Source organism: Delphinapterus leucas, chromosome 8 (assembly GCF_059928025.1).
Source record: "Delphinapterus leucas isolate spDelLeu-1000000601 "Yukka" chromosome 8, BTC_Dleu_Yukka2, whole genome shotgun sequence".
NCBI classification, from domain to species: domain Eukaryota; kingdom Metazoa; phylum Chordata; class Mammalia; order Artiodactyla; family Monodontidae; genus Delphinapterus; species Delphinapterus leucas.
In genome coordinates, this window is record NC_143136.1 from 52308814 (window position 1) to 52331473 (window position 22660).

The 22660-nt window shown below is 37.4% G+C and overlaps 1 long non-coding RNA gene across 2 annotated transcripts in view; it reads right to left on the bottom strand.

Moving 5' to 3' along the window:
- Window positions 1–22660, bottom strand: part of LOC149748555 (uncharacterized) — a 264753-nt gene that overhangs the window by 187132 nt on the left and 54961 nt on the right. For both annotated transcript variants that reach the window (XR_016394114.1, XR_016394115.1), the window contains exon 2: window positions 14308–14388. This is a non-coding gene — a long non-coding RNA (uncharacterized LOC149748555). The remainder of the gene's footprint in view (window positions 1–14307; window positions 14389–22660) is intronic.

Sequence of the window (22660 nt, forward strand, 5' to 3'; positions counted from 1 at the left end):
GGCGTATTTCTCCTTGTATTTATCCTGTATGGGACTCTCTGTGCTTCCTGGACTTTATTAACTATTTCCTTTCCCATATTAGGGAAGTTTTCAACTATAATCTCTTCAAATATTTTCTCAGTCCCTTTCTTTTTCTCTTCTTCTTCTGGAACCCCTATAATTCGAATGTTGGTGCGTTTAATGTTGTCCCAGAGGTCTCTGAGACTGTCCTCAGTTCTTTTCATTCTTTTTTCTTTATTCTGCTCTGCAGTAGTTATTTCCACTATTTTATCTTCCACGTCACTTATCCGTTCTTCTGCCTCAGTTATTCTGTTATTGATCCCATCTAGAGTACTTTTAATTTCATTTATTGTGTTGTTCATCATTGCTTGTTTCATCTTTATTTCTTCTAGGTCCTTGTTAACTGTTTCTTGCATTTTGTCCATTCTACTTCCAAGATTTCGGATCATCCTTACTATCATTATTCTGAATTCTTTTTCAGGTAGACTGCCTATTTCCTCTTCATTTGTTAGGTCTGGTGCATTTTTATCTTGCTCCTTCATCTGCTGTGTGTTTTTCTGTCTTCTCATTTTGCTTATCTTACTGTGTTTGGGGTCTCCTTTTTGCAGGCTGCACGTTCCTAGTTCCCGTTGTTTTTGATGTCTGTCTCCAGTGGCTAAGGTTGTTTCAGTGGGTTGTGTAGGCTTCCTGGTGGAGGGGACTAGTGCCTGTGTTGTGGTGGATGAGGCTGGATCTTGTCTCTCTAGTGGGCAGGTTCACGTCTGGTGGTGTGTTTTGGGGTGTCTGTGGCCTTATTATGATTTTAGGCAGCCTCTCTGCTAATGGGTGGGGCTGTGTTCCTGTTTTGCTAGTTGTTTGGCATAGGTTTTCTAGCACTGTGGCTTGCTGGTCGTTGAGTGAAGCTGGGTGCTGGTGTTAAGATGGAGGTCACTGGGAGATTTCCACCGTTTAATATTATGTGGAGCTGGGAGGTCTCTTGTTGACCAGTGTCCTGAAGTTGGCTCTCCTACCTCAGAGGCAGAGCCCTGACTCCTGGCTGGAGCACCAAGAGCCTTTCATCCACACGGCTCAGAATAAAAGGGAGAAAAAGTAGAGAGAATTAGTAGAAGTATGAGGAAAGAAAGAAGGAAAGGAGGAAAGGAAGGAAGGAAGAAAGAAGCAAAGAAGGAAAGAAAGGAGGGAGGGAGGGAGGAAGGAAGGAAGGAAGGAAGGAGGGAAAGAAGGAAAAAAGACAGAAAGAAAGAAGATACAGTAAAAATAAAATAAAGTATAATATAGTTATTGAATTAAAAAATATTTAGAAAAAAAAAAAAGAGGGACGGATAGAACCTTAGGACAAATGTTGGAAGCAAAGCTATACAGAGAAAATCTTATACAGAAGCATACACATACACCTTCACAAAAAGAGGTAAAGGGGGAAAAATCATAAATCTTGCTCTCAGAGACCACCTCCTCAATTTGGGGTGATTCGTTGTCTAAAGGAGGGAAGGACGGAAAGAAAGAAAGAAAGAAAGAAGGAACGAAGGTAAAGTATAATAAAGTTATTACAATTAAAATTAATTATTGAGAAGAAAAATTTTTTTAAAAAACCATGGACGGATAGAGCCCTAGGACAAATGGTGGAAGCAAGAGTATACAGACAAGATCTCACACATAAGCATACACGTACACATTCACAAAAAGAGGAAAAGGGAAAAAAATCATAGATCTCGCTCCTAAATTCCACCTCTTCAATTTGGGATCATTCCTTGTCTATTCAGGTCTTCCACAGATGCAGGGTATATCAAGTTGATTGTGGAGCTTTAATCCGCTGCTTCTGAGGCTGCTGGGAGAGATTTCCCTTTCTCTTCTTTGTTCTCACAGCTCACAGGAGCTCAGCTTTGGATTTGGCCCTGCCTCTGCGTGTAGGTCGCTGGAGGGCGTCTGTTTTTTGCTCAGACAGGACAGGGTTAAAGGGGCCGCTGATTCGGGGGCTCTGGCTCACTCAGGCTGGGGGTGAGGAGGGGGGAAGGAGGGGCACCGCGTGCGGGGCGGGCCTGCGGCGTCAGAGGCGGCGTGACGTTGCGGCAGAGGCCGGCGTGACGTTGCACCAGCCTGAGGCCCGCCGTGCGTTCTCCCGGGGAAGTTGTCCCTGGTTCCCGGGAACCTGGCAGTGGCGGGCTGCACAGGCTCCGCGGAAGAGGGGTGTGGAGAGTGACCTGTGCTCGCACACAGGCCCCTTGGTGGCGGCAGCAGCAGCCTTAGCGTCTCCCGCCCGTCTCCGGGGTCCGCGCTTTTAGCCGCGGCTCGCGCCCGTCTCTGGGGTTCGCGCTTTTAGCCGCGGCTCGCGCCCGTCTCTGGAGTTCCTTTAAGCAGCCCTCTTAAACCCCTCTCCTCGCGCACCAGGAAACAAAGAGGGAAGAAAAAGTCTCTTGCCTCTTCGGCAGGTGCAGGCTTTTCCCCGAACTCCCTCCCGGCTAGTCGTGGTGCACTAACCCCTTCAGGCTATGTTCACGCCGCCAACCCCAGTCCTCTCCCTGTGCTCCGTCCAAAACCGAAACCCGAGCCTCAGCTCGCAGCCCCGCCCGCCCCGGCGGGTGAGCAGACAAGCCTCTCAGGCTGGTGAGTGCCGGTCGGCACCGATCCTCTGTGCGGGAATCTCCCCGCTTTGCCCTCCGCACCCGTCGCTGTGCACTACTCCGCGGTCCCGAAGCTCCCCCCTCCGCCTCCCGCAGTCTCCGCCCACGGAGGGGCTTCCTAGTGTGTGGAAACTTTTCCTCCTTCACAGCTCCCTCCCACTGGTGCAGGTTCCGTCCTTATTCTTTTGTCTCTGTTTTTTCTTTTTTTCTTTTGCCCTACCCAGGTACGTGGGGAGTTTCTTGCCTTTTGGGAGGTCTGAGGTCTTCTGCCAGCCTTCAGTAGGTGTTCTGTAAGAGTTGTTCCACGTGTAGATGTATTTCTGGTGTATCCGTGGGGAGGAAGGCGATCTCCGCGTCTTACTCTTCCGCCATCTTCAAGGTCCCCCCCTCATTGTAGTTTTGATTTGCATTTCTCTAATGATTAGTGATGTTGAGCATTCTTTCATGTGTTTGTTGGCAGTCTGTATATCTTCTTTGGAGAAATGTCTATTTAGGTCTTCTGCCCATTAATGGATTGGGTTGTTTGTTTTTTTGATATTGAGCTGCATGAGCTGCTTGTAAATTTTGCAGATTAATCCTTTGTCAGTTGATTCATTTGCAAATATTTTCACCCATTCTGAGGGTTGTCTTTTCATCTTGTTTGTAGCTTCCTTTGCTGTGCAAAAGCTTTTAAGTTTCATTAGGTCCCATTTATTTTTGTTTTTATTTCCATTTTTCTAGGAGGTGGGTCAAAAAGGATCTTGCTGTGATTTATGTCAGAGAGTGTTCTGCCTATGTTTTCCTCTAAGAGTTTTAGAGTGTCTGGCCTTACATTTAGGTCTTTAATCCACTTTGAGTTTATTTTTGTGTATGGTGTTAGGAAGTGTTCTAATTTCATTCTTTTATATGTATCTGACCAGTTTTCACAGCACTACTTATTGAAGAGACTGTCTTTTCTCCATTGTATATTCTTGCCTCGTTTACCAAAAGCAAGGTGACCATAGGTGCGTGGGTTTATCTCTGAGCTTTCTATCCTGTTCCATTGATCTATATCTCTGTTTTTGTGCCAGTACCATACTGTTTTGATTACTGTAGCTTTGTAGTATAGTCTGAAGTCTGGGAGCCTGATTCCTCAGGCTTCGTTTTTCTTTCTCAAGATTGCTTTGGCTATTCGCAGTCTTTTGTGTTTCCATACAAATTGTGAAATATTTTGTTCTAGTTCTGTGAAAAATGCCAGTGGTAGTTTGATAGGGATTGCATTGAATCTGTAGATTGCTTTGGGTTGTATAGTCATTTTCACAATGTTGATTCCTCCAATCCAAGAACATGATGTATCTCTCCATCTGTTTGTATCATCTTTAATTTCCTTCATCAGTGTCTTATAGTTTCCTGCATACAGGTCTTTTGTCTCCTTAGGTAGGTTTATTACTAGGTATTTTATTCTTTTCGTTGCAATGGTAAATGGGAGTGTTTCCTTATTTTCTCTTTCAGATTTTACATCATTAGTGTATAGAAATGCAAGAGATTTCTGTGCATTAATTTTGCATCCTGTAACTATACCAAATTCATTGATGAGCTCTAGTAGTTTTCTGGTGGTATCTTTAGGATTCTCTATGTATAGTATCATGTCATCTGTAAACAGTGACAGTTTTACTTCTGCTTTTCCAATTTGTATTTTTTTAATTTCTTTTCCTTGTCTGATTGCCATGGCTAGGACTGCCAAAACTATGTTGAATAACAGTGGTGAGAATGGACAACCTTGTCTTCTTCCTGATCTTAGAGGAAATGGTTCCAGTTTTTCACCATTGAGAACAACGTTGGCTGTGGGTTTGTTGTATGTGGCCTTTATTACGTTGAGGTAAGTTCCCTCTATGCCTACTTTCTGGAGGCTTTTTATCATAAATGGGTGTTGAATTTGGTCAAAAGCTTTTTCTGCATCTATTGAGATGATCATGTTTCTTCTCCTTCAATTTGTGAATATGGTTTATCACATTGATTGATTTGTGTAAACTGAAGAATCCTTGCATTCCTGGGATACATCCCACTTGATCATGGTTTATGATCTTTATAATGTGCTGTTGGATTCTCTTTGCTAGTACTGTGTTGAGGATTTTTGCGTCTATGTTCATCAGTGATATTGGCCTGTAGTTTTCTTTTTTTGTGACATCTTTGTCTGGTTTTGGTATCAATGTGATGGTGGCCTCATAGAATGAGTTTGGGAGTGTTCCTCCCTCTGCTATATTCTGGAAGAGTTTGAGAAGGATAGGTGTTAACTCTTCTCTAAATGTTTGATAGAATTCGCCTGTGAAGCCATCTGGTCCTGGGTTTTTGTTTATCGGAAGAATTTTAATCACAGTCTCAATTTCAGTGCTTGTGATTGGTCTATTCATATTTTCTATTTCTTCCTCGTTTAGTCTTGGCAGGTTGTGCATTTCTAAGAATTTGTCCATTTCTTCCAGGTTGTCCATTTTATTGGCATATAGTTGCTTGTAGTAATCTCTCATGATCCTTTGTATTTCTGTAGTGTCAGCTGTTACTTCTCCTTTTTCATTTCTAATTCTATTGATTTGAGTCTTCTCCCTTTTTTTCTTGATGAGTGTGGCTAATGGTTATCAATTATCTTCTCAAAGAACCACCTTTTAGTTTTATTGATGTTTGCTATTATTTCCTTCATTTCTTTTTCATTTATTTCTGATCTGATCTTTATGATTTCTTTCCTTCAGCTAAGTTTGGGTTTTTTTTGTTCTTCTTTCTCTAATCGCTTTAGGTGTAACATTAGGTTGCTTATTTGAGATGTTTCTTGTTTCGAGGTAGGACTGTATTGCTATAAACTTCCCTCTTAGAACTGCTTTTGCTGCATCCCATAGGTTTTGGGTCATCGTGTTTTCACTGTCATTTGTTTCTAGGTATTTTTTGATTTCCTCTTTGATTTCTTCAGTGATCTCTTGGTTATTTAGTAGTGTATTGTTTAGCCTCCATGTGTTTGTATTTTTTACAGATCTTTTCCTGTAATTGATATCTTGTCTCATAGCGTTGTGCTCGGAAAAGATACTTGATACGATTTCTATTTTCTTACATTTGCCAAGGCTTGACTTGTGACCCAAGATATGATCTATCCTGGAGAATGTTCCATGAGCAGTCGAGAAGAAAGTGTATTCTGTTGTTTTTGGATGGAATGTCCTATAAATATCAATTAAGTCCATCGTGTTTAATGTATCATTTAAAACTTGTGTTTCCTTATTTATTTTCATTTTGGATGATCTGTCCATTGGTGAAAGGGGGGTGTCAAAGTCCCTCACTATGATTGTGTTACTGTTGATTGCCCCTTTTATGTTAGCATTTGCCTTCTGTATTGAGGTGCTCCTATGTTGGGTACATAAATATTTACAATTGTTGTGTCTTCCTCTTGGATTGATCCCTTGATCATTATGTAGTGTCCTTCTTTGTCTCTTGTAATAGTTTTTATTTTAAAGTCTATTTTGTCTGATATGAGAATTGCTATTCCAGCTTTCTTTTGATTTCCATTTGCATGGAATATCTTTTTCCATCCCCTCACTTTCAGTCTATATGTGTCCCTAGGTCTGAAGTGGGTCTCTTATAGACAGCGTATATACGGGTCTTAGTTTTGTATCCACTCAGTCACTCTATGTCTTTTGGTTGGAGCATTTAATCCATTTACATTAAGGTAGTTATCGATATGTGTGTTCCTATTACCATTTTCTTAATTGTTTTGGGTTTGTTATTGTGGGTCTTTTCCTTCTCTTATGTTTCCTGCCTAGAGAAGTTCCTTTAGAATTTGTTGTAAAGCTGGTTTTGTGGTGCTGAATTCTCTTAGCTTTTGCTTATCTGTAAAGGTTTTAATTTCTCCGTCGAATCTGAATCCTTGCTGGGTAGAGTCATCTTGGTTGTAATTTTTTCCCTTTCATCACTTTAAATATGTCCAGCCATTCCCTTCTGGCTTGCAGAGTTTCTGCTGAAAGATCAGCTGTTAACCTTATGGGGATTCCCTTGTGTGTTACTTTTCCCTTGCTGCTTTTAATATTTTTTCTTTGTATTTAGTTTTTGATAGTTTGATTAATATGTGTCTTGGCGTGTTTCTCCTTGGATTTATCCTGTATGGGACTCTCTGTGCTTCCTGGACTTACTATTTCCTTTCCCATATTAGGGAAGTTTTCAACTATAATCTCTTCAAATATTTTCTCAGTCCCTTCTTTTTCTCTTCTTCTTCTGGGACCCCTATAATTCGAATGTTGGCGCATTTAATGTCCCAGAGGTCTCTGAGACTGTCCTCAATTCTTTTCATTCTTTTTTCTTTATTCTACTCTGCGATAGTTATTTCCACTATTTTATCTTCCAGTTCACTTATCTGTTCTTCTGCCTCAGTTATTCTGCTATTGATTCCTTCTAGAGAATTTTTAATTTCCTTTATTGTTTTGTTCATCATTGTTTCTTTGCTCTTTAGTTCTTCTAGGTCCTTGTTAAACGTTTCCTTTGTTTTCTCCATTCTGTTTCCAAGATTTTGGATCATCTTGACTATCATTACTCTGAATTCTTTTTCAGGTAGACCGCCTATTTCCTCTTCATTTGTTTGGTCTGGTGGGATTTTATCTTGCTTCTTCATCTGCTGTGTGTTTCTCTGTCTTCTCATTTTGCTTAACTTACTGTGTTTGGGGTCTCCCTTTCACAGGCTGCAGGTTCGCAGTTCCCACTGTTTTTGGCGTCTGCCCCCAGTGGCTAAGGTCGGTTCAGTGGATTATGTAGGTTTCCTGGTGGAGGGTACTGGTGCCTCTGTTCTGGTGGATGAGGCTGGATCTTGCCTTTCTGGTGGACAATGTCATATCTTTAGCATCATATTTTATAACATGTTTCTTTAACTAATGAGTGGCAACACAGCATGAGGAGAAGAAGAGGGGCCAAGAGTCTGGAGACCTGAATCTTAACCATTGTGTTGTCACTACATACATAGCTGAGTTGGGACAAGTTGCCATCTTTCTGGGCTTCAATATCCTCACCAACATATTAAAATGTCTGAATATCTAATATTCCATCAGTTTTAACACTGCAGTTTGCTACCAGAAAAATCAGGTTGAGAAGAATAGAAAACACAATTTTTCTATTTGAACACTGTAAAATTCAGAGTGATGCTGAATTCAGACCAATCCTAGGACCTGCAGCATATTGATTTTACAGCCCTCTTTAAGATTACAAATTATAAATTCAAAACTAAGTACAAAAACTAGGTGTATTATTTTATATGAGAAAAAAGTGACAACAAAGTTCAAAAGTTAACAAATAGTGCACATATAAAAATCCAAAAATAATATATTTTATTAGTTAACTACTGGACACAACTCTATACTCCTGAAGTTTTTGGCTGCATACTCTTTGTTCCTCCATATGATAGTAATTTTGCATTGTCCAGAGAGAATAAAAGATAATTTAGTCTTTCTTTTGCATGATTGAAAAATCATTTTTATTGATATCTTAGAAAAATTTTTATTGATTTTGAAATCAAAGCTTTTCTATTTCATTATGATATGCTAAGGGGGGGTTTGACATTTTGAAGCTTCTGACAGTCTCCTGTCTTTCACTTTTTTTTTTTTTTGGCTTCCACCAACATACTTCATTGTAGTTATATCTGAACGTTGATCTGATTAACAATTATGAAAAATATACAAAATTACACTGAAATTAAGTCACACATGATACGTCAAACCAAAATCCATTTTTAAATTGATGCTCCACAGTATTGAGCCGTATAATCAAATTCCTCTTCTATCACACACATCCATTTCCTGATAGGCTTCTGCCGATTTCCTTTCCTGTAAACTGAGTGGATTTTATAGGGTGATTTTTTTTCTTTTCATTATGAAAACTTTCAAATACCTAATAAGAGTACAATAATCATCCATGTACCCACCTCCTGAATTTGACAATTGTTAACATTTTGCCATATTTACTTCATTTGTGTATTATGTTTGTCCTTTCACAGTACTGGTCACAATTTTGCATCATATTAAATCTGACTCTGACAGACTTCCTTAGGCAAAGATGAATGAGATTCTCTAAGATATGAGATGATACGTTTAGATGCATAAAACATGCAACTTCTCACCCAGAAGTATTCACAGTGTAACACAACAACAGGTTTTCTGATAAATTCTGTTTTGTGCAATTCCAATATATAGTGCATATATTGCATATTTAACTCTTATTCCTGACAAGAGAGAACTTGCATTTTGATGATATTCAAATCCTCAGCTTCCTGATTTACACATATTCTGATGGGATGCCTTTTCCCAGATTAATTGTGACTCCATTCATTGTGTCCCATATTTGTCCTCCTTTCCTCATATACTTACTGTAGTTCATGTTACTTCTACCTATGAATAGTAACAGTATTCCTAGAATTCATTCATATCTCTGGAGAGCTGGCAGTAACTTCACTTTGCACAGCAGTGATTGCAAGCAAGATTACTTATCCAGGTTTTAAAGTGGAATCCCCAAAATGTTCACAGCCATTCCAATCCTACCTGATATGAAGGAGAGAGAGAGAGGGAGAGAGAATGTGTGTGTGCGTTTAGGGAGAAGGGGAAAAGATTGTAAGGGAAGAGAAGCCAGATTGAAAATAAATAATGGGCTTAAGCAATTATGGCTAAAATAGTTTTCCTTGGCAAATTTAATATAAATGGTTTTAAAAGGAGCCTGTAAAAGTGAGAAAACCCGAAGTTGTAGCTGCATGCGCTTCATGGTATATCTGTCTCTGTTCCTATCTGTTCTTTCATGTATCTCTGGTGAAAACCAAGCCCAAGGCTCCCAGGGCTTGGGACTCTGGAACTCAGAGTCATTCTATGATTGGTTTATAGTGATGGAGGAATATGTCCTTAATTTCTGAATATACAAGCTGAAATATTTAAGCATGAAATGTCCTGACATCTATAATTCACTTTAAAATGACTCAGCAAAAGTATAGACAGATATACATGCAATCATGAGGCAATATGGCAAAATGTTAGCAGTTGCTGAACCCAGATGGTATGTATATGGATGTCCACTGCACCATTTTTTTCTATTTTTCTGTGTGTTTAAAAATTTTCATAATAAAAGTCTAAAAATAAGGCACCATATGAGACTCACTTACTCAATGGAAGAGAAAACTGAGGCCCAGAGGAACCAAAGGACTTGCCCAAGGTCACAACACAAGCTGTTCCTCATTCTCTGTGGCTGCTTCTCCTGATGAGAGGAACCAGGATTCTCACTTAGGGGATTTTCCTGCAGTAAAGGTCAGTTTGCCTTTGACTTCTCATTTTGCAGTATCTCCTTTTCAACACAACAGAAATGCACAGGGATTATGATGACAAAATGCTTGAGTATGATGTTCCCACCGTCCATTTGTGAGTAAGGCCTAGGCAGTAGAAGTGGTCAGGCCATGACTGACAAGCCCGGGAGCCGATGCAGAACACTTCACTCCATCTGCCTAGCTGATCTCCTACAGGGGGTGTCTTGGTTTCGTGCTAATTCTGGTGTCTCATTTGTAAATGTTTAGCATTTTTCTTTAATAGGCACATGACATGTTATTCTCCCAGAGAAAGCAGATCACTTGCGGAAATCCAAAGGAGGCCTCATCCTACAGGAAGAGGTTTTGCAACCATATGAAAATGTACAAAGGACAAAGGAAAGGAAAGACGGGTTTATCCAGCCTCAGCGGCAATCTCTACAGCACTCTGTGATTCCCTTTTAAAGAAACCTCCTTGCACAGTGGTCAGTTCACAAATATGTAATGAGTATGTTTTCTGGGTCCATATCTATCCTCGTGCAAGGCTGTCACAAGGTGGATAGTGACTGAAAGAAAGATGCCAAGAGCAAAAGGTACAGGCAAAGAACACAAGAATTCATCTCTGAAGGAACAGTTCCCCAGAGCTGGGGACAGAGTAGGAGACTTCCAGTGTAGCAACAAGCTTCAGAGCCCCAGAGGATGCACAGATACCATCTGATTGGGATGAGAAGCCTGTCAGATACTTAGAAATGGTCACTTTTGCTGTTCTCAACTTTTTGTATAAACTCTCTGCCCGCAGGACTGCTCTAGAGAGGCTGGTTCTATGCCTGCTTGCTCACCAGGTCAAATAACCAACCTTCTAGACAAGTCAGAAAAGATATCTCCTTTAATGAGGGAATGAGCAAAGAAGATGCTGCAGATTCTATACCATCCTGAGAGAAAAGGGACTCTATTCATCCTCCTTTAAAAATACTTAATTTGCATGTGTTTTACAAGTATGATTGCAATATTTCTTCTATTGTTATAGTTCAATTGTAAATTTTCCTATATTAAATTACGGTTATGTTTCCTAACCTGCAGTTTGGCAAGTACTTTGTATGATAATATTTTTAGAGAACAGACAGTTATCTAGAGACTATGGTTCCCTGAACACGAGGAACACATTTGATTCTGAGGAGTCTGAAATAACACAATCAACATTTCCCTCTTGGAGCTATTATTTGAAGTTAGATTTACAGAAGGCCTTAGGTGGTTTGTTTCATTGCTGTTTTCAGCAAATCATCTTCTAAAAGAGAGTATATTATGATAGTGTTGTTATTGTTTTTAAAAGAAGATAGAACCCTCCTTGCCTTTTGATTATAAAGTGATGTATTTTTCCTCCATATTAAAAGCTAAAATAATTGACTCCAGATATATAAAATACGAGCAGAAGCTTCTCTTTCAGGGCATTCCCCTCATATATCATTAATATCCTAACCATGAAATTATGCAAATATGTAGCAAGGCCATTCTCTTTTCACTCCAATACCTAAAGTATGCTTCTCAATGACCCCCAAAGATAATTCTTTGACAAGATCTATCAAAATGATTAACTTCTAGTTAGACTGTTATGAAAAAAAAAGACATAAATTACCAATACTAGGAATACGAGAAGGAGCATCTCTGTAGATTCTAGGTTATTAAAAGGATTATGTGGATAATGAAAATTTTAAGTCAATAAAATTGAGAATCTAAATGAATCAGATAAATCCCTTTACAACAAAACAATTAAAAATCACTGAAGAAGAAATGCTAACCTAATTTTATATATATATATATATATATTAAATGAAATGAACTCGTAGTTTAAAAATCTCACCACAAAGAAAACTTTAGCATTAGATGACTTCACTGTTGAATTCCAACAAAAAATTTTAAAGAGACTACGCCAATTCCACACAAATTCTTCCAGAAAATTGAAACTCATTCTATGAAGTTAACATCCCCCTGACATCCCAAGTGAAAACAACATTACAAGAAAACTACAGGTAACTTTCTTTTATAAATATAGACACAAAAACTTCAAAAATACTAGCAAATCTAATCCAACAATATATAAAGGAGATAATATATCATGACCAAGTGAAGCATTATCTCAAAAATGCAAGACTGGTTCAAAAATCAGTCAACAAGGGACTTACCTGGTGGTGCAGTGGTTAAGAATCTGTGTCCCAGTGCAGGGGACATGGGTTCGAGCCCTGGTCCGGGAAGATCTCACATGCCGTGGAGCAACTAAGCCCGGGCACCACAACTACTAAGCCTGCACTCTAGAACCCACGAGCCACAACTACTGAGCCCACATGCCACAACTACTGAAGCTCTAGGCATGTGCCTAGAGCTTGTGCTCCACAACAAGACAAGCCATTGCAAGGAGAAGCCCACTCACCGCAAAGAAGAGTAGCCCCTGTTTGCCACAAGTAGAGAAAGCCTGCACACAGCAACAAAGGCCCAATGCAGTTAAAATTAAATAAATAAATGAAATAAAAGTTTAAAACATCAATCAACAAAATTCACCATATCTATACACGAAAGATGAAAATCATATAATCATCTCAATAGATGTACAAAAAGTCTTTCAAAAATTCAACATTTGTTCATGATATAAACTCCCCACAAATAGGAATGGAAAGAAACATCATCAATGTGATAAAAATATCTAGAAAAAAATGTATAACCAACATTATACTTAGTGAGAGAATGCATGTTTTCCCCCTAAGACACAGAACAAAAGCAAAGATATACACTATCACAACTTTTATTCAAAATTGTACTGGAGGTCTTAGCCAGTGCAATAAGAAAAGTAAGAAAAGGCACCCATAATTGAAAGGAAGAAAGAAAAGTCTCTTTTTTCAGATGACATGATTGTCTACATAAAAAATCCTAAGAATCTATTAAAAAGCTACTATAATGGCTAAGTTGATTTAGCAAAGTTGCAGGATATAGGCAAAATAGCCAAAAATCAATCACAAGTTTATATACTAGCAATAAATAATTAGAAATTGAAATAAAAATACAATTTACAATAGATCCAAAAACATAAAATACTTTTATATAAATCTTACAAAATATACATAAGATCTGTCCATTGAAAGCTACAAAACACTGATGGAAGAAATCAAAGAAGACATAAATAAATGGAAAGAGCTACCATTTTAATGGATTAGAAAGCTCAATATTAAGACATCAATTCCCTCAAAACTCATCTGTACATATTTACACACATATGCAAATTAAACAACATAGTACAAAATAACAAGGAGATTAAAGAATAAATGATAAGGACAATTAGAAAATACTTTGAGATGAATGTAAATGAACACATAGCATACAAAAACTCATGAGGTTTAACTTAAGAGGTGCTCAGAGGGAAATCTGTAGTGCAAACACCAACATCAAAAAAGAAGAAAGATCTCAAATCAACCATGTAATTTTCCATGTTAAGATAGTGGGAAAAGAAGAACTTTGAATCAAGAGCAGAAGAAAGGAAATGATAAGAATTAGAGTGGTAATTAATGAAGTAGAAAATATAAAAACAATGGAGAAAATCAATAAACCCCAAACTTAGTTCTCTGAAAAGATCAATAAAATTGAGAAAATTCTAGCTAGACTGATTAGAAAAAAAAAAGAAAACTCAAATTATTAAAATTGAGAACTAAAAAAGGGACATTACTACTGATTTTACAGAAATAAAGTTTTATAAGGGAATACTAAAGGCAACTATATGACAACAAATTAAATAATTTACATGAAATGGGAAAAACTTCTTAAAAGATAAAAATTATAAAAAGTGACTCAAGAAGAAATAGAAAATCTGAATAGATTTATAATAAGAGATTGAATCAGTAATTTTAAAACTATATACAAAGAAAAGTCCAGGCCCAAATGCCTTCACCAGTGAATTCTACTAAACATTTAAAGAATTTTACCAGTTCTTCACAAACTTCCCAAAAAAATAAAAGAGGAGAGAACACTTCATAACTCATTTAATGTGGTCAGCATTATCTCGATAACAAAACCAGACAAAGACATCACAAGAAATGAAAGTTACAGACCAATATCTCTTATGAATATAGACAAAAAAACTCTCAACAAAATACTGGCAAATAAAAATAAAGCAATACATATGATGAAATTTATCTAGGAAATGAAAGGCTGTTTCTATATCCAAAAATCAATTAATGTAATATTCTATATGAATAGAATAAAGGACAAAAACCCACACTTATCTCAATAGATGCAAAATTGCACTTGACAAAATTCAACACCCTTTCTTGATAAAAACACTAAACAACATAAGAATAGAAGGAAATTTCCTCAACTTCAGAAAGAGCAGCTACAAAGAAAAAAACACCCACAGCTAATATCATATTTAATAGTGAAAGACTGAATTCTTACCCTTAACATCAGGAACAAGACAAGGATGGCTGATGTTACAACTTCTATTCAATATTATGCTTGAGGTGCTTGCCAGGGCAACTAGGCAAGAAAAAGAAACGTCATCCAAATTGGAAAGAAAGAAGTGAAACTATCTCTACTTGCAGATAATATAATCTTGTAGATAGAGAATCCTAATGAATACACACACACACACACACATACACACACACAGACAACTATTAGAGCTAATAAACAGGCTCAATAAAATTGCAGAATACAAGACCTATATACAAAAATTAATTGCATTTCAACATACTGTCAATGAACATCCTGAACATTCCTGAAGCTAAGAAAACAATTTCAATCACACACACATCAATTACACACATCAAAGAGAATAAAATATTTTAAAATAAATTTAACAAAAGGGGTGAAAATTATACTCTGAAAAGTACAAAACATGGTTGAAGGAAATTAAAGAAGACTTAAATAAATGAAAAGACATTCTATTATCATGGATCAGAAGACAATATTTTTAAGATGGCAATACTCCCCCAAACAGCCTACATATTCAATGCAACCCTTATAAAAATACCAACTTACTTTTTTGCAGAAATTGACAAGTTAATTCTAAAATCCCTATGGTCTAAAACTGAAGGGATCAGAATAGTCAAAACAACTGTGAAAAGTTCAAAATTGGAGGATGCATACTTCCCAATTTTAAAACATACTACAAAGCTAAAGTAATCAAGACTGTGTGGTACTAGCATAAGGACTGACTTACTGATAAATGGAATAAAATTGAGAGTCCAGAAATAAACCTTTATACTTATGATCATCTGATTTTCAGCAAGTGTTTCAAAGCAATTTAATGGAGAAAAAATACTCTTTTCAATAAATGGTGCTGGGACAACTGTATATCCCCTCAAAAAATGAAGTTTGATCCGAACATCATACCATATACACATATTTACTCAAAATGTACCAAAGACCTAAATGTAAGATCTGAAACTATGAAACTTATAATAACATAGGTGTGCATGTTTGTGACCTTGGGTTATGCAACTCTTTCTTAGACATGAAACAAAAAGGACAAGCAACAACAATAACAGATAAATTGGACATCATCAAATTTTTTTTTAATTTGTGTTTTAAAAAACAACATGAATAAAGTGAAAAGACAACCCAAAGAATGGGAGAAAATTATTTCAAATCATTTATGTGATAAGGGGCTTGTATCTGGAATATATAAAGAACTATTATAACTAAACAACAAAAAGAAAAATAGACCAATTAAAAAATGGGTTAAAGGATCTGAACAGATATTTCTCCAAAGAAAATATTCAAAAGGTCAATAAACACATGAAAAGGTGTTCAGCATCATTAGCCAGCAAGTAAATGCAAATCAAAACCACAATGAGATATAATTTCACAACCACTAGAATAGCTATAACCAAAAAATGGAAAATAACAAGTGTTGATGAAGATGTGGAAAAACTGGAACCCTCAAACACTGACAGGACTGTAAAATGAAGCAGTTGCTTTGGAAAAGAATTTGGCGGTTCCTCAAAAGGTTAAACATAGAGTTATCAAATGACCCAGAAATTCCACTCTTAGGTATATACCCAAGAGAAATAAAAATATACGTCCACACAAAACTCGTACATGATGTTCATAGCAGCGTTATTCGTAACAACTAAAAAGTGGAAGCAACCCAATGTCTACCAACTGATGAATGAATAAAGTGTTGTGTATCCTTAAAGCCAAATCTTTTAGCAATAAAAAAAATGAAGTACTGATACATCCTACAACACAGATGAACCTTGAAGATATGCTAAGCCAAAGAAACCAATAATAAAGGACCATCTATTACATTATTCCATTTATATGAAATGTCCAGAATAGGAATTTATAGAAGACAGATTAGTGGTTACACAGAGTTGGGGATTGGGAGGTTGGGAGTGCTGACTAAAGGGTGTCAAGTTTCTTTGTGGGGTGTTGAAAAGTTCTAAAATGTATTATGGTGATGGTAGTTTAACTCTGAACATACTGAATTGATACTTCAACTGGGCAAATGGTATGATATGTACAATATATCTCAATAAAACTATTTTTAAAACTGATCTATAGATTCAGAGCAATTCCAATCAACATCCCAGCCAAAATATAGAATATATGGAGATGTCTGGTATTTTCAAGATTAAAATATTCTCATTTTCAACTTTACAGTTTTTTTACTTTATTTTTGTAAACCAAAATATATATGACTTTAATGAGCAAAAATTAAATTTTTATATATAATCACTAAACTTTATTTTATTATTATATCATTATCTGTTTACTATTTTCATCTGATCATACCATACAACAGAATTTCTTTTTTATTTTTAGCAATAGAATTTCAAAAATGGAGACAGCTTAGCTTAATAACCTTTGCCCTCTATACAGGAGGAATCTGAGATTCAGAGAAAACAAGCAAGTTGGCAAAGATTTTGCAAATAGTGCCAGAATTGGGACTGAAATTCAGGTCACCAGATTCTTCAAGATTTTCAAATTATATTTTAAAAATTAATACTAGGGGGCTTCCCTGGTGGCGCAGTGGTTGAGAGTCCGCCTGCCGATGCAGGGGACACGGGTTCGTGCCCCGGTCCGGGAAGATCCCACATGCCGCAGAGCGGCTGGGCCCGTGAGCCATGGCCGCTGAGCCTGCGCGTCCGGAGCCTTTGCTCCACAGCGGGAGAGGCCACAACAGTGAGAGGCCCACGTACCGCAAAAAAAAAAAAAAAAAATTAATACTAGGTATCCTTAAAGAAGAAAAGGAAATGGATAGGATGGGAAAATTTACAATATCTTTATTATTAAACTTACATGTTATTTAAGCAGATGATTTAAGGCCACGTTTATATGAACAATAAAGATAAATTGAATGCAGTAATATATAAAGGATAAGAAAACTGATTAAGGAAATATAAGATATAGTTTATGTTATCCAAATTAGTGAACATTTTCCTGAACATTTCATTTTCCTTTTTCAGTTTTAATACAGTGGTTTAAAATACCTAAGATTCATTATAGAACGCTGTGTCCAATTGTGAATTTTGCGTAATCATTAGTATAGCTACCTTCAACTCAAGCACACTAATGTCCTTCTAGAAAGGGTCCTTGGAAACTCAATAATAAAGCAATGTACGTAAGGTAGATAGCTAGTGGGAAGCAGCCGCATGGCACAGGGATATCGGCTCGGTGCTTTGTGACCGCCTGGAGGGGTGGGATAGGGAGGGTGGGAGGGAGGGAGACGCAAGAGGGAAGAGATATGGGAACATATGTATATGTATAACTGATTCACTTTGCTATAAAGCAGAAACTAACACACCATTGTAAAGCAATTATACCCCAATAAAGATGTTAAAAAAGAAAAATAATAATAAAGCAATGTAATTGAGTTTATTTCTAAATGATTCATGTAATTAAAGTTTAACATAACTGGACATGAATTGTTTTTAGACTTTCATTTCTGTATTGTGGAATACACATGGTGGGAAACTTGTAGTCATAAAACATCTCTCTCTCTCAAGAATGTAAATGCCTTTGACATTGCTGGATGATTCTGTCACTGAGGGAACGGGCACCATCTGTCCCTGCTTAGTTATGTTGAGACTGTTGACCTGACAGCACACGGCGAAACTAGGGAAGCCTGAAGGAATACCTCCATTCCTTTTTAACTTAGCAGTAAGTTATCTGAAGTGTTGCAAAGCCATATGAGTTTGTGTCTGGGAAATGAAGACAGTAGAATTATTGTCAGACTGCAAAAGATTAATTATGGGACTTCAGAAAGAGAAAGACACAGAAGTTATCTGGGTTCAGAACCAATCACCTTTTCCAGCTGTCACACAGGGGTAAAGGGGAGAGACAGAGATTCTCTATTTGCTGAGGATCTAATTGAGACTGCTGAGTTAGAGAGCCAGGCGAGGGAAAACATATTAGTGGGAAAAGAGGCTACACTGATGAGGGTATTGTATGATTAGATTAGAACAATATTGTACTTAATTCACAGTAAACTTGGGAGGATAGGTTTGTAATCATAATTCACCTTTCATTTTAGTCTATTATAGTCAAAAACCAGAAAAGCAGCAGACACAAATGTCAGGCAATTGCAAAGGTTTTATTTCCTCCGACCCACATATCTAATTTTATAAGTAGTCTATTATCTCTACTTGTATTGCAAATGTGTAGCTAATTATATCATCATATTCTCCCTGAAACATTCTCTTCCCCCTCCTTCTGTGCTCTCAGTTTCCATTAATGGAACTAGCATCACTTCAGTTCTGAAGCTTGGAATCATTTTAGCCCCCTCTTCCCCCACCATTAGGTACTTGGTAATTGATTCCACTTCCAGAATATATCTCTAATTTGTTTCCTTCTCTTTGTTTTCAGTAATGCAATCACAGTGCAAGCCCTCCCTCTTACCATGTGTTTATTCTCTAAATATTCACTAGCTGGATTCCCTATCCCCAATCTTCCCTCTACAGCCAGATTTATGATTCATTTTCCTAGAGAACAATTCTAGTCCTATTTCTATGATGTAAAATCTTTACTTACCCCAAACTAGCTATTGAATAAAGCCCAAATGCAAGTAGGCCATCCTGATTTCCCATTCAATGACTATATTTACTCTATCCACCTGCATGTTCCCTGCCCTGAGTTTCTTTGCCTCTGTACCTTATTTATGAGGTTTCCTCTGTCTGGAATGCCCACTTACTTTCTATTTATCCTTTAAGACCTAGATAAAATTTCTCGTCTACACAGAATTTTCTTGGGTCACACAGCTATGGATAAATTTTTGCCACCTGAATGTTCACAGAATGGGGCTGAAAGGCATCCACCTAAGAACACTGTGAGGACTAGATATTGGAACTGTAGAATCATTGGACAACATATGTATCTTTGCGGTTTGGACCACCATGTCAGAAGAAAATGATAAATGGCCAGCATAACTCCCAACCCTAAGATACTTTCCAAGGAAAACTCTGGAAAATAAAAATTGGTGAGTCTTCTCCCCATATCTGAAAGTCTGGTTGAATCCATAATAAAAAGAAGCACTATTGAACATTTAAGCACAAGCACACACACAAAAATATGAAAAGTGGGAACATATTTTTAAGGAAAAAAAATGCTTGAATAATCCACTGGATTTCTCTGAAAGAATAGATAAGCCTAAAAGCAATGTGGGACACAATGGATATGATTGTTAGACTTCCATGGTAAAGGGATGCCTGTTTCCTCTCACTCCATCCCCCATATGGTATAACAATTACACAGTGTTTTCACAGTTCTCTCAGTAAGCCATGCTCTTTCATATCTCCATGCCTGTTCATCCTCTTTTTGGTTCTTTGGGATATATTAAATATTACCTCTGTTTTGAAACCTTCCCCCCAAAACAGAGAAATAAATTCACTTTTGCTTTCAATTTCCTGGCATTTTGGTCCTATCTCAATTACGATATCCCTCATAGCGGTGCACTAATTACTTTTTTGCAACATACCTCTACTTATGGATGAGTCCCTGGGTTATAGGTACTGAGATATTATTCACTCTTTAAATCACTAGAATCTACGGAAGGGCCTAACATGTAGTAAATGTTCAATAAATATTGGATAAATGAAAGAAAAAATGAATCAAGATATGGTAGGGATTACTAACTTGAAGTTTCAAAACAAAATGAGGCTCAGAATTTGAATTCCTCGCTCCTAATCAGCCAACTTATCCGCGGCAAAGCTTAGATTCAAACCCAAGTTTTCTTACTCCAAGACCAATACTGATTTCCTAAATTGACTCACATGAACTTGTTTGCCAAATCTTGAATATTCAAATCAGATGACACTCTTGGCGCTTTAACTAGCTAGGTTTTTAAAAACCAAGAGGCGTACTTCTCTACAAAGAGGCATAACCGTAATGAACCTTAAATACACATAGCTACATAAAAACAATCACGTTTAGGTACATGGCACATTCACAAAAGATTATTAAGGTAAAGCAAGATCTATTAAAACAATTCTTAGCTTTGCAAAAGCCATGCTCTTCTTCACAAATCTGCTCTTCGTGTGACTGTCAAAGACAGGTAATTGGACTGATGAATCTGGGCCTGAAGGAATATTTGATTCAAGCAGGTTTCAGCATGAGAAAAGAATATGGAGTGCCCCTCGAGGTTTACGGTACTAAGAGGATATGAACTGATTAATGCAGCCTGCTAACGATCCCAATTTATTATTTTAGTCAGGCAAAAGAACTGTGTGACTAGGTTTCAAAACAAATCAATTATTTCAGGTTGCTCGAGATTGTTTTCAGTGCTTGTAAGCAGGACAACAGCAGTCAAATCTCATGTCCATATTGTAAACTGATTAGCCATGTATCCCATTTCACGACTGGTTCCAGCTGTGTCTGCCGGCTTGGCCACTGAGCATTTCCAAGAAACATTTCCACCTATCAACACTACCCTTCTCAATGGCAGGACAACTGGCAGAGATAAGAAAAACTGGGTATTCTGCTTATGCCAGTATTGAGATAAAATATTCTAAGTTTGACAAAGATAGAAGAGAACATATCTAAAGGGACCATTCTGCGCCGTTTGTAAAGACATAATTTCCTTTGTTACTATGTTCTTTTCTACCAAAACATATGACACTGACCACTTTGGGAATGAGAGTTCAGACTATGCGGATCACTGGTATGATGCATTGTAGCCACATGTGTGTTCCTGTCTTGCTCTCTTTAAGCACTCTTTTTCTGTACAAATTTTTAAAGAAACATTATGCAATTTGCTGTCAATTTATGCAGAACTGTCGAAGTGTGATGTCATTTTGGTCAAAATTAGATTGCATAAATTCAGAAACCCTAACCTGAGATCATTCAATTTCCCCAATTACTAGATTTACATATTAATAACTCCTAGGGTATTTTTCTTTTCACTAGCTCTAATTGCAACCAGAATTTATGTCTTGGGATCTTTTAAAATCCAACTGCAAAGGCCAAGTGCTTAAAGCCTGGAGCCTTGCCACACTGTCACAGAGACCCTCTGCAGACACAAATCTAAAAGGTTGGGGCTTTGCATTTCCCTCTGTTTGCCCCCTCGGGATGGTTCTCACCACACTATTTAATATATACTCACACACTCTCATCAAACCCTATTGCCAAATGACAATGGTAAGAGAGTATTTATGGACCATTGATTCAAAACATGTTCACTTTTCTATCACATTTATCTTTATCAGAATGTACACATAAAAATTCAAGAAATTCGATTTTTTTTTCCTTGAATTCATCTTGCCAATTTCCATAGTATCTGAATTGGAAAAGAAATAAAAAGGTGAAATCTGGTTTGTGTGTGTGTGTTCTGAGCTAAGAGTTTTGGGTGTCCCACCTCCTTTGAGGTAACAGGATCTCCCATAGAGGGAAGGAGTTAGTAAAGATTTTGATTCATTCAAAACATGCTTATTCCCTTGGTGGCTGGGAAAAGCTAGCATTGTTTGGTGGTATATTTCTCAACTCACTAAAGAGAGCTTTATATTTGCATGCACATACTTAATGGTCCATTAAACAGCCATTCCAAAGGCTATGGTAGGTTGGGTGTAAATTCAGAACTCTCCTGCCCTTATTTAACAGCAAAACTGAATAGCTGTACGTATCTCATTGAAGATCTCTTTTCAGTGAAGGCCTCTGCAATGCACAGTTTACTTGGGCAGTGATCAATCTGCCCAGGGAAAATAGCCTCCAGCTAGAATTCAGCAGAGCAGAGGAGCCGGGCCAGAGACTGAGAGGACTGAAGTGGAAACTGTATTCCTCAAGAAGAGAGATGTGCACTCCCATGTTCACTGCAGTATTATTTGCAATAGCCAAGATATGGAAACAACCTAAGTTTCCATCAGCAGATGAATGGATAAAGAAGATACAGTACATTATGTATCAATGTATATATACACACACAATGGATTTGGGGGATGAATCAGTGGTTAATTAGGGTTTGTCCTACTAATAGAGGAAGGGGATAATCTGGATTCCAAATTGATCCTCTCCTCTATTGTACAATAACAATAATAGTAATAATTATAACAACTCTGCATTGAGTTGACAAGGGCTTTCCTTATATTATTTCACTTATTTCTTACAACTGCCCTATGAGGTGGATACACATTACTATTTTATAGATGAAGTAACTAACACCCCAAATCTATGCAAAATACCTAAGAAGCCAGGTCAAACTGACCAGACTCCATACACTTGACCACTACTCCCTCCTGCCTCCCATTTGGACACCAGAAATCTTCTTCCCCCACTGCTGGTAGCTGTTCAATCACATTTGCCCAAACAGAATTAG